General features: G+C 44.2%; 1 protein-coding gene and 1 pseudogene across 5 annotated transcripts in view; both read right to left on the bottom strand.

Moving 5' to 3' along the window:
• SPOCK3 (SPARC (osteonectin), cwcv and kazal like domains proteoglycan 3) overlaps positions 1-12,438 on the bottom strand; it is a 374,306-nt gene that overhangs the window by 289,772 nt on the left and 72,096 nt on the right. The window lies entirely within an intron of this gene.
• On the bottom strand, positions 5,957-6,444 carry LOC132492349 (transcription factor Ovo-like 2; annotated as a pseudogene).

The raw sequence follows: 12,438 nt of genomic DNA, 5'->3' as shown, positions 1-12,438 counted from the left end.
ACCCACTGGACCGCCAGGGAGTTCCCCAAGCAAGATTTTTAATGGCAAAACTGTTTTAGTTGCTCTGAAATGTCTCAGGAAGAAGTCATGCCCCATGAAATATTAATATAGGGAGCATATTAATCCATAATATCCTTAACAAAAATACTATGACTACTATGAACAAATAGTACAATATAATGTAAAATCGCTCCTATAAACACAAATAACTCCAAAATAATACAAAAAGAAACCTGCGAACTTAACCATGCAAAACCGTTATTCCAAGTCCCTGTTAATAATTTTCACGAGTATATTTGTTTCGCTAGCAGATTCTAATAAAAAAATGTAAAGCGCCATGTGTTCACTTGTTCCTCCCTGTAGACTGGAGTAAAAGTTACTAATGCCTTCTTTAGGGGTAGAATACCTCAGTGAACATTACAAATGCCAGTGCGGGATGAAGCACAGTCCCGTTGTCCTGGCGAAGTCACCACAGATTCAGACAGACGTGACAGGCCACTGACATGACATGCACACACGTCCATCAACCCTCCATCTCTTACAGCTGGCGTCTGAAGGGTGCAGTGAACGCCATGAAGAGATATACGTGTGAGATTCACAATCTCCACACAACTCAATTAGACATGTCCTGGAGAACATTAAAATCACAGAATCCATTCTCATCAGTCCTGCTAAAAGAACAGTAATCAACTCATAAAACGTACTTAGTATTGCAGTGTCTTTTCCAAAATATTTTTCTTGTATTCAAGACAATAGCAACATCAGCCTCAGGAAAATGGTAAAGAGAACTAGACTCTGTTATCAAAAGATTAAATAACAAACCATATATTGAGTTTTCAGAAGGGAACAGTAAAAAGAAAAAAAGTTAAAAAGAAGTCATGTTCTCAAAACAAGTGTTGTAAAAGTAAACAGAAGGTAAAAGGGGCAGAGAGGGCGGTATACAGAACGTTTGAAAACATTATGCCAGTTTTTAAGAAAAGGAGGAAGACAAAACACCAATGCAAAAGTTAAATAGCATTTAAAGTGGTAAATTACACTTCCTATTATGATGCGAAGACTGCCTATTCTGAATGCTTTTATACAGGAATGACACACGAGCTCACAGGCTAATGAGTAACAACACAGGTAATGGAACTCATCATATCTATGCATCTCTGAAAGTCCAGCATCCACTCTTAAAGGGCGTCCTGTTTCAGACTCACAGTCGCCACTGACTAGTGAAGACTGCGTGCCTCCTCCCTGGTAAGGCACAGGCGGGGCTGCTCCAGTCTCCAAGGAAGGTGTCAAGGGCTGAAGGTGAAGCACACGGATCTGCAGGAAAGCACACCGTCTACACTCCAGGCTGCATTTAGTCACTATTCAAAACCGCCGACTACGTGCCTGAGTCAGAAAGCTCTGTGCTTCCAGGCCGGGCCCTGCACTGTCCCCAGGCCCCCTCACTCCAAGGGACAGCCTGGAGAAACCCCGCCCACGTTACCACGCCTCCCGCCACGCCCCGAGCTGGAGCCCACGTCCCCTATCACATCTCCTTCGCTGGCCGAGCGGACACGGGCTCCCTGCCATTCCTCCTGCCTTTCTTCCTCCTTTCCTCCTGACCGTTCCACGCTGCAAAGACCCCCCGCCTCAAGACGAGTCCTGGGACCTCTTTTCCTTCCCACCTCTCGCTCCCCAGGCTCCTGGGGCTTGGGATGAAAATCCAGCCTGTGTTTGCCCATCTCAGGGTCTCTCCACGTACCCCTACCTCACTCGCCTCTCAGGCTGGCTCCTTGGACGCCCCCAAACCAGCGAGTCCCAAGCCCCTGCGTCCCCCAGTGTGGGCTGCGCTCCAGTGAGACCACAGGTCACGGAAGGGCAGCCCTGTTCCTCTCACCACTGTCACCACGACCATGGGGACATCTTGATGTCACCACGACCATGGGGACATCTTGATGTCACCACGACCAATAACAATATAAGATATTTTTTAATGACTGAATTATATGACACTGTATTTTAAGCATATCGTGAGGACAGATTAGACCCCATGGTGCTTTAAGATAATAAAACACAATCTCTATTTAAAAGATGTTTTAACTCAAGGTGGAACTACTTCTAAGGAGCAGGTTACAGGTGTCATTCACATCTGCATTCATCAAGCAAGTACAGGGATGCCGCGCACAGTCCGAGGCTCTCGGACTGAGGGTGAACAGAAACCAACAAACCCCAAGTGGGGCATTTCCTGTAAATTCACGCTGTTTGAATAACTCTAAGGCTCAGGTCATCTTGCAAATGTTACTCAGTCTCTCTGACACACACACACACACAGACTCGCTCAGGATCTCAGCGTGGGTGACAGTCATTTATCTTCATTGTTTGTGGCTTAAGTTTTCCTTTTCTCCCCAGCACGCTGAAAATCAATAAAAACAAATAAAGACTTCGAAAACAACCTTATGGTTACCAAAGGGGAAAGGTGGGGGGAGGATAAATTAGGAGTTTGGGAATGACACGTACACACTACTATATATAGAATAAATAATCAACAAGGACCTACTGTAGAGCATAGGGAACACTACTCTATATTCTGTAATAACCTACATGGGAAAAGAATCTGAAAAAGAATAGATAACTGTATATGCATAACTGAGTCAATCTGCTTTACACCTGAAACTAACACATGATAAATCAACTATATGCCAATATACAATAAAAATTAAATTAAAAAATAAATAAATAAACCAAGCCAAAGACAAAAACGTGCTCAACTGTGGCATAAAAACCAGGAGCCTTTGAAGATGGCTGCTCCAGGGCCCCCTCCTCCCTGACTGACCACAGAAGCCCATCCTGCCCTAAACACACCACATGATTGTCCTCAGTGGAAAGTAATTTAGACAGGATTCAAGCCTGGGTCAAAAATAAAAGATACAGTCAAAACAAATGAGAAGAAACATAACAAAAAAAAGACCATAGGGCTTCCCCGGTGGCACAGTGGTTGAGAGTCCGCCTGCCGATGCAGGGGACACAGGTTCGTGCCCCGGTCCGGGAAGATCCCACATGCCGCGGAGCGGCTGGGCCCGTGAGCCATGGCCGCTGAGCCTGCGCGTCCGGAGCCTGTGCTCCGCAGCGGGAGAGGCCACAACAGTGAGAGGCCCGTGTACCGCACACACACACACACACACAAAACCATAAAGTACTATTCATCTCAAACCTAAGAAAACTCTTCTGCATATTTGTATTCCTAATATATTTAGGACATCTGTATGTGTATGCTTGTCTCCTTGAAATTTAATAAAACCCAGGTCTTAACATTAAATTTTACTTTCCCATCTAGCATCTCTCCAAGAAGATGTGTAAAAAATGAGGAACATAAATAATGACACCAATAGTGAACTCATGGCCTCTATCAAACATCCTTTTAAAGACTCATCATATTGTGAATTTATTTAAAAGTTTTATATTTGGTATCCAGGATAACAATGTCATATCGGTTCTATTCCTTTTCCTACAAACTATTTTATTTTTTTAACATCTTTATTGGAGTATAATTGCTTTACAGTGGTGTGTGAGTTTCTGCTGTATAACAAAGTGAATCAGCTATACGTATACATACATCCCCGTATCTCCTCCCTCTTGCATCTCCCTCCCTCCCGCCCTATCCCACCCCTCTAGGTGGTCACAGAGCACTGAGCTGATCTCCCTGTGCCATGCGGCTGTTTCCCACTAGCTATCTGTTTTACATTTGGTAGTGTATATATGTCCACGCCACTCTCTCACTTTGTCCCAGCTTACCCTTCCCCCTCCCCGTATCCTCAAGTCCATTCTCTACATCTGTGTCTTTATTCCTGTCCTGCCCCTAGGCTCTTCAGAACCTTTTTTTTTTTTTTAGATTCCATATGTATGTGTTAGCATATGGTATTTGTTTTTCTCTTTCTGACTTACTTCACTCTGTATGACAGACTCTAGGTCCATCCACCTCACTACAAATAACTTAACTTCGTTTCTTTTTATGGCTGAGTAATATTCCATTGCATATATGTGCCACATCTTCTTTATCCATTCATCTGTCGATGGACACTTAGGTTGCTTCCGTGTCCTGGCTACTGTAAATAGAGCTGCAATGAACAGTGTGGTACATGACTCTTTCTGAATTATGGTTTTCTCAGGGTATATGCCCAGTAGTGGGATTGCTGGGTCGTATGGTAGTTCTATTTTTAGTTTTTTAAGGAACCTCCATACTGTTCTCCATAGTGGCTGTATCAATTGACATTCCCATCAACCGTGCAAGAGGGTTCCCTTTTCTCCACACCCTCTCCAGCATTTATTGTTCCTACAAACTATTTTATTCAAGCAATATGAATGCAAGGGATTTATAAGTTTACTCTGCTTAATCCATCGAAAACAGAACTTCAGCAAACCTTTCTTTTTTTTTTTTTTTTTTTTGCGGTATGCGGGCCTCTCACTGTTGTGGCCTCCCCCGTTGCGGAGCACAGGCTCCGGACGCGCAGGCCCAGCGGCCATGGCTCACGGGCCCAGCCGCTCCGCGGCATATGGGATCCTCCCAGACCGGGGCACGAACCCGTATCCCCTGCATCGGCAGGCGGACTCTCAACCACTTGCGCCACCAGGGAGGCCCCAGCAAACCTTTCTTTAACACTGTCAGATTTTATCTAATTCCTGCCTGATTTGAGAAAAGTGAAGCAAATTCTATTCTATCTTTAATCACAGGAATTATTTTACTTGATTTGGGTTCAATGTTAACATAATCAAGAACTTAATCGTGTTTGGTTTTGTTTTCCCTGGGCTTCTAAGTATCACCTGTGGTGAAGCTGCAAGAGGGGTACGTAGGGATGGACAGAGCATCTTACAGGGCTTTCCTCTCCGTAAGGCAGGGACCACAATCTCTAGCTCTGTTTAAAACCAAGAGATGAATAGGTATATTTACTCAGAAATCATCTGAAAAGTATTAGAAAGCTAAGAGATTTCAAAAATGATCTATTGTTCTACTTCAAAATAAGAGCTGTCAATGAACATAAAGAAATCAAGATGCTAACAGGTGCTAGTCTTATGCTTTGCCTTGTAACTCTGATGACTGTGTACCTTGTACTGACATTTTCCTGAAGAAAGAAACTAAGAAATTTGCGGGGAGGGGAGGTGTAGGGGTACTGATATTCATGTCCTGGTCTCTCAATTTAATTTTGTTTGCCAGTATTTTTCTATTCCTTTGTTATTTTAATGGCATGAAAATTAAGTCTGGGTAGGTATCCACTGCATAGCTTTTATAAATATGACTGTCACATTAAAGTGTTCTGATTGTATTTATGCATCACAAAATTTCATTTTTAAAGTTAAAAAAAATCTGTCTCAAAGTTTATCAAAAGTATCCAAAGGTACTTAAAAGTCACATTTACCATTAGTTAGAACATTCTGTGTTTTTTCTGTCCTCTCAGCTGTCATTATATTGTCCACTTGCCTCCTTTATATGAGATTTCCTTCAAAGTAAAACAAAATGATGTAAGTATGAGGCAAGCTTACCTTCGTAACTGGGATTATTTCTCCATTTCGTTTTAGCAACTTTTCCCTAGTCCTTTGCTCAGCATTATTTAATACCTTACCTCTCACTCTATTTAGAGTTTACAGACTCATAAATTGAGAAAGACTGATCCCAGCCCTAATCTTTTTTTTTTCTTTCACAAGGACGTTTCCTTTATTAAAATAATTCCTGCTAACTCTTTCAGAAAACAGAATTCATTTTCCCTGCTGGAGGAGCATTTCAAGTGGAAGTACTTTTATTTCAAGGCACCATATCAATCTCTCCAAGAGGTGTCTCTCTAAGAACACCCCCGCCTGCTTGTGTGAAAATCCTAAAAAAAAAAAAACCCTCAAAACCCCAGACGGTGATTACAGCCATCCACAAGCTTTCATTCATGTGGCACTGTTCCCGAGGACACAGGTTACGGGGGGCCTGAAGCCACTGTTATCATCACTGACAGCCCTGGAACGGAGCCCCCCATTGGGGCCCCCAGAGGACAGAGAGATGGACGGAACACTTGGACTTAGAGACTGTGGGGCGGGGGGCCCTCAAGACCGGGAATCTGTGGACACGTGGCCGCGTTGGCATCCATGCCCTTTCCTCCTCCTCTCAGGCTGGTGCTGCCCTGGAGCGTGGACATCAGCATGTTTTGCAAGAGGGCGGCCAGGTTCTTGGACGTCTTTTGGAGGAACGCGCCGCCCGGGTGGGCGCCATCACATGCACGTAGAGGTCCTCCTGGCTGGAGCCCCTGTATCCACAGTCCTCCCAGACACGCAGCTTGTGCCGGCGCTGCGTGTAGGAATTCTGCCACCGCGCCCCGGGCATCTTCTCCAGGTGGGACCCCAAGGAGCAGCACGGGTGAAGGCTTTGAGGCAGACGTCACATTTGTAGGGGCGAATGCCTGTCCGACCGCTGTTCCAGCCCTTCCCCTTTGGCATCCCAGCCCTGATCCTGACTTTCTACTTGTGAGCAGAACCTAAGGGAAGGGTTTTCAGGAGGCTTTGTTGCCTCAAATATACATAGACACATATACAGTATTTAAATCTTGGCGACTGACTTGAATTTTCCTCAATATAATATAATAAAGTCTAGATGAAAAGTGAAAAGGCCACTCATTCATTCTATAAGGTTATCCATGAAGGCTAAAAATGCATACACAGCAAATGTTTGTTTTAAGCCTTCATTTCCACTAGCATCGAAAAGAGTAAATGCCTGTAAATTTTTCAAAATGTGAAATGTTCAGTTTCAAAATGTGATGCACACTGAACGAAAAAATAATCCCTGTTCTCACCATCCTTTTCCCTAGAGAGAGCACACATCAGAAAGAATAGCTTGACAGCCACAGAGCACAGGGAGATCAGCTCGGTGCTTTGTGACCGCCTGGAGGGGTGGGATAGGGAGGGTGGGAGGGAGACGCAAAAGGGAGGGGATATGGAAACATATGTATATGTATAACTGACTAAATTTGTTATAAAGCAAAAAATTTAAAAAAAAAAAAAAAGAAAGAATAGCTTGAGATTTTCCTCAGCGGAAGATCATATTCAATCAGCTTCAAATACGAGTAGTTTCAATCTCCCTCATCCTTCTGCAGCCCCACTGGAGAGGGGTCACATGTCTTAGCCACTTAGGAACATTCTACCAAGTACTGCCTGACTTATACCGTTGAGAACGTCCTGGAAATTCACAGCAATTCAAGGCTAGGTGCATAGGCAATATGCCACAATTTTTTTTCTATCTAGACACACTGATGTATTTATTATCCTACATAAAATGTGTGTGTGTGTGTACAAAATTGAGTTAGGCTGTTTTAGTCCACCTGAGACTACAACAAATTGTAAAGATTTACTGTTCACTGAATACCTGTCAAGGGAATGGGTGCGTAGAGCGAATCCATCTGTCCAACGCCACTCCCCCTTGCTCCTACCTCCGACTTGACCAATCAGGAAGCCAAAAAGAGCGACTGTGTTCTTTTGATGTCCTATTAGGAATGAACGACTTTTGAAAATGTAAACTTAAAAAAATCCTTCCGAAGTGGCAAAGCAGAGGAGACCAAGGAAAGGACCTTTAACCAGTGGCTGAACCTGCTCAGGGCCAATATTTTCCCTCTACGGCGGTGGTTCTCAGGTGTAGACAGCAGGACCACGGGCCGTCACCGGGGATATTGTCAGAAAACACACCTTTAGCTCCACCGTCAACCGGGAGGCTGAGAACCCCCCTGCAGGGCCCAGGAGTTACCAGAGCCCCATGGGGTTCTCACGATAGGAAAGTTCCAGAACGACTGTTCCGCGACCACCTGTGAACAGAGGGGTGTGTGTGATGTGTGTGTGGTGTGTGTGTGGTGTGTGTGATGTGTGTGTGGTGTGTGGGGGGGGGTGTGTGGGGTGTGTGGTGTGTGTGTGGTGTGTGTGTGGTGTGTGTGGTGTGTGTGTGATGTGTGTGTGGGGTGTGTGTGGGGTGTGTGGTGTGTGTGTGCGGTGTGTGGTGTGTGTGTGGTGTGTGTGGTGTGTGTGTGGTGTGTGATGTGTGTGGTGTGTGTGTGTGTGTGGTGTGTGTGTGATGTGTGTGGTGTGTGTGTGGTGTGTGTGGTGTGTGTGATGTGTGTGGTGTGTGTGTGTGTGTGGTGTGTGTGGTGTGTGTGGGGTGTGTGGGGGGTGTGGGGGGGGTGTGTGGGGTGTGTGTGTGGTGTGTGTGATGTGTGTGTGGGGTGTGTGTGGTGTGTGGGGTGTGTGTGGGGTGTGTGTGGGGTGTGTGTGGTGTGTGGTGTGTGTGGGGGGGTGTGTGTGGGGTGTGTGTGGGGTGTGGTGTGTGTGTGGTGTGTGGTGTGTGTGTGGTGTGTGTGTGGTGTGTGTGGTGTGTGTGTGGTGTGTGGTGTGTGTGGTGTGTGTGTGGTGTGTGGTGTGTGTGGCGTGTGTGTGGTGTGTGTGTGGTGTGTGTGTGGTGTGTGTGGTGTGTGTGTGTGGTGTGTGTGTCCTCACACACAGACCTGTACTGCTGCCAGCGCTCAGGGAGTACATACTCATGTGCTACATGGATTCCAAACCCCCTTCTATTCCAAACCCCCTCCTAATAATGGAAATACTTCTGTAAATCTGAGGATATAAAAATAGCAAGTAAAGAGAGGCGATGAGAACTGGGCTGAACTGTCTCCACAGTGGGCACGACGGGGCTGGAAAGTGGTCTGGGAGGACACGGGCATCGGTCACCTCCACCTCGGCACGCGGCTCAGCACTTCTCACAGGAGGCCGTTGTCAGCAGAGTATAAATCCTATTTGTGTGTTTTCGCATCTTGCAGTAGGTCTACTTCTCAGAGTGAGAAAGGTCCCAGGGTCCTGTATCCCAGCCACAAACCTCTTCCCGAGGAGCCTGTATCTGGGGACATTTGTACGGATACAGTGAGAGGTACCAATTCCTTCCATCCTCGAATAATTTAGAGGCAGCTGATTTTTAATACTTCCTCCTTATTCTACAGTCCCATTTCCATGTGAGTACCTGTCACATGATGAGACTATTCCATTCCTTTCTACAAAATTTTTTGACTCTTTTTCTAATTTTTGAGACGAAATGCATAAAACTTTAGTACTTTCCTGACTCTATCCAATGATATATTTGCCCAAATACTGGTAAAAGCTACACATGAAGTTGATACGGATTAAACTCTTCTGTTGTGTGATACTTGCTCATCAGAAACCTAGCTACACAGCAACGTTAATAAATGGAAATTTTAACACACTGAACTTACAAAGTTTGAATTGTATAACTTTCTATTATAAATTTTCTAATTCTCTATATAAATTTTATAGTGATAGCTTCATGATTTTAAAAAAATTGTGCACACATCGGGCTATATTCAATTATCCAGTCTATGTTAATATTAGTAATATTTTAAAGATAAAACAAACATTATATGTAAATGCTTACAATATGTTGGTTGTATTAAACATTGCACTATCATCTAAAAATACTCAATGTGCCGAGGACATAATCTATAGATCATAAACAGACCCTGGAAAAATGAGACACGACACAAAGTTAACTATGACTCTAGCGCTCTCCTCACTGTAAGATTATGAAAGCTTTTCAAGTTTTTCTGAAAGACTTTTCTGTGAACCTTGTACTATAATCATACATATTTCTATAAAGACATAAAATAAATGTGCCAACAAAAGCACTCAAGTAAGGCGGTCAGCCGAGAAAGTATATTTCAATCATGTTTCCTAACATTAGTTTAATCACCAATACTGGTTATCTGCAGTAACAGATATCTATCAGTGAACACATCTTCAGATAATTTCTGCAATTCGTACCGTAGAGTTATTTTTGCTGAATCTCTGTGCTTCTGGCATATGCAGAATTACTAGAGGCAATCTGAACAGCAAAAAAGCTGAGAAATTGTTCATTTATGATTTCTTAAAAATTCCAAACATGAGAGCTTACTCATCTTGATAAAATTTCCAAGTGCTGCATAGTGGCAGGTGTTCTGGAACAGCGTTTAGGAAAACTGGGTCCCTCCCATTGGAATGTGGGTTCCCCCAGAGCAGAAGAGCCCACGTTACATTCAGGCAGGTTTCAAGGTTTCTGAGGCTGAGAAGGGGTGTGCAGGGGACGTGGTCCGAACCGTCTGACCTTGAACAAATGACCCTGAAAGTCCTCTGTTGCCTGGCATCTTAACCCTCTCACCCATAAATCAACACCTGTGATTCTGGCCCAACCCAGCACCCTGATCCCGAAACCCCAGGCAGACTGGATCAGTATTTGTTAGGGTTAGTACTGAACTGTCCAGGAACCAGCCCCTCACTTCCTTTTCCCTGCTGGGTAGGGGGCTTCTCGGAGGCTGACCTAGATGGGCCAGAGGAAACCTGCATCTCCTCTAAAACATCTGGAGGGAAATAAGTAAATATATGCTCAGTAAAAACAGAAATCATGTAAAGGAGATGTGGCACATATATACAATGGAATATTACTCAGCCATAAAAAAAATTGAGTTATTTGTAGTGAGGTGGATGGACCTAGAGTCTGTCATTCGGAGTGAAGTAAGTCAGCAAGAGAAAAACAAATACCGTATGCTAACAAATACATATGGAATGTTAAAAAAAAAAAAAAAGGTTATGAAGAACCTAGGGGCAGGACAGGAATAAAGACGCAGATGTAGACAATGGACTTGAGGACGGGGAGGAGGACGGGTAAGCTGGGACGAAGTGAGAGAGTGGCATGGACATATACACACTACCAAATGTAAAATAGATAGCTAGTGGGAAGCAGCCGCATAGCACAGGGAGATCAGCTCGGTGCTTTGTGATCACCTAGAGGGGTGGGATAGGGAGGGTGGGAGGGAGACGCAAGAGGGAAGAGATATGGGGATATATGTATACGTATAGCTGACTCACTTTGTTATACAGCAGAAACTAACACACCATTGTAAAGCAATTATACTCCAATAAAGTTGTTAAAAAAACAACAACCCAGGGCTTCCCTGGTGGCGCAGCGGTTGACAGTCCGCCTGCCGATGCAGGGGACACAGGTTCATGCCCCAGTCTGGGAAGATCCCACATGCCGCGGAGCGGCTGGGCCTGCGAGCCATGGCCGCTGAGCCTGCGCATCCGGAGCCTGTGCTCTGCAATGGGAGAGGCTACAACAGTGAGAGGCCCGCGTAACGCAAAAAACAAACAAACAAAAAAAAACAACAACCCAGAAATCACGGATACTATGCTCATTTCTATCTGAGGGTTTCTCATCCCCAGCCTCAAGTGAAGAAAAGGACCTGAATTAACGAAATAGGATACAAAATAGATTTGATTATGTTAATCTTAGCTTTGCATCCTTTTAACTCTTTAAAATGAAGGAGGATAAAATACATTTTTAAACCCATTACTTTCACTGAAATATTGAAAATTTCTTATTACTTTTACTGATTCAGTTTTTAGATGTATATGATTTTTGTGCATATGCTATTTAAACTCTGAAATGGAATTTTAATTTGGCTATCTTAGTTATCAACACTATAATCAACACCACAGACTGATGTCATTCATAGATCATTAACTCTTTCATAAAGGGCTCCAATTTTTTTGCTTATTTGTTTTTTGATTACATGGCTAATGAAAATGGCTAAGCTATGGCCCCTGTAACAGACAAAATACAGAAACAGATAGGGCATCAAAATTTTAAAATACTTAAAACACAAAAATATCTACTAAAATATTTTGATTTAAATATGTTCGCTCTTTCATACTAGTGTACATAAAATATGCATGAATTTTGATACAAAAAAGTTTTAATACTTATTTGTGTATCCAAATGTACCCATCTGTTCTGATGGCACTCTTCTATTGGTTTTTTTTGTTTTGGGGGGTTTTTTTTTTGCGGTACGCGGGCCTCTCACTGTTGTGGCCTCTCCCGTTGTGGAGCACAGGCTGCGGACGCGCAGGCTCAGCGGCCATGGCTCACGGGCCCAGCCGCTCCGGGCATGTGGGATCCTCCTGGACCAGGGCATGAACCCATGTCCCCTGCATCGGCAGGCGGACTCTCAACCACTGCGCCACCAGGGAAGCCCCAGAATACACTTTTAATTGACTTGAGTTTTACTGCTTTCACAGAATAAATTTTAAATCGTTGGGTATTAAATGTGGACTTTGTTAACCAGCAAATATATGAGACTTAAAAAGATCAAAACATTGGGCTTCCCTGGTGGCGCAGTGGTTGAGAGTCCGCCTGCCGATGCAGGGGACACGGGTTCGTGCCCCGGTCCGGGAAGATCCCACATGCCGCGGAGCGGCTGGGCCCGTGAGCCATGGCCGCTGAGCCTGCGCATCCGCAGCCTGTGCTCCGCAACGGGAGAGGCTACAGCAGTGAGAGGCCCGTGTACCGCAAAAAAAAAAAAAAAAAACCAAAAAAAAAAAAAAAGATCAAAACATTAAACTAAAATGCCAGAAGTA

The sequence above is a fragment of the Mesoplodon densirostris genome, chromosome 6 (assembly GCF_025265405.1).
Source record: "Mesoplodon densirostris isolate mMesDen1 chromosome 6, mMesDen1 primary haplotype, whole genome shotgun sequence".
Lineage (NCBI taxonomy): Eukaryota > Metazoa > Chordata > Mammalia > Artiodactyla > Ziphiidae > Mesoplodon > Mesoplodon densirostris.
The sequence above is the reverse complement of the archived record's forward strand: the minus strand, read 5'-3'. Positions and strand labels throughout refer to the sequence as shown.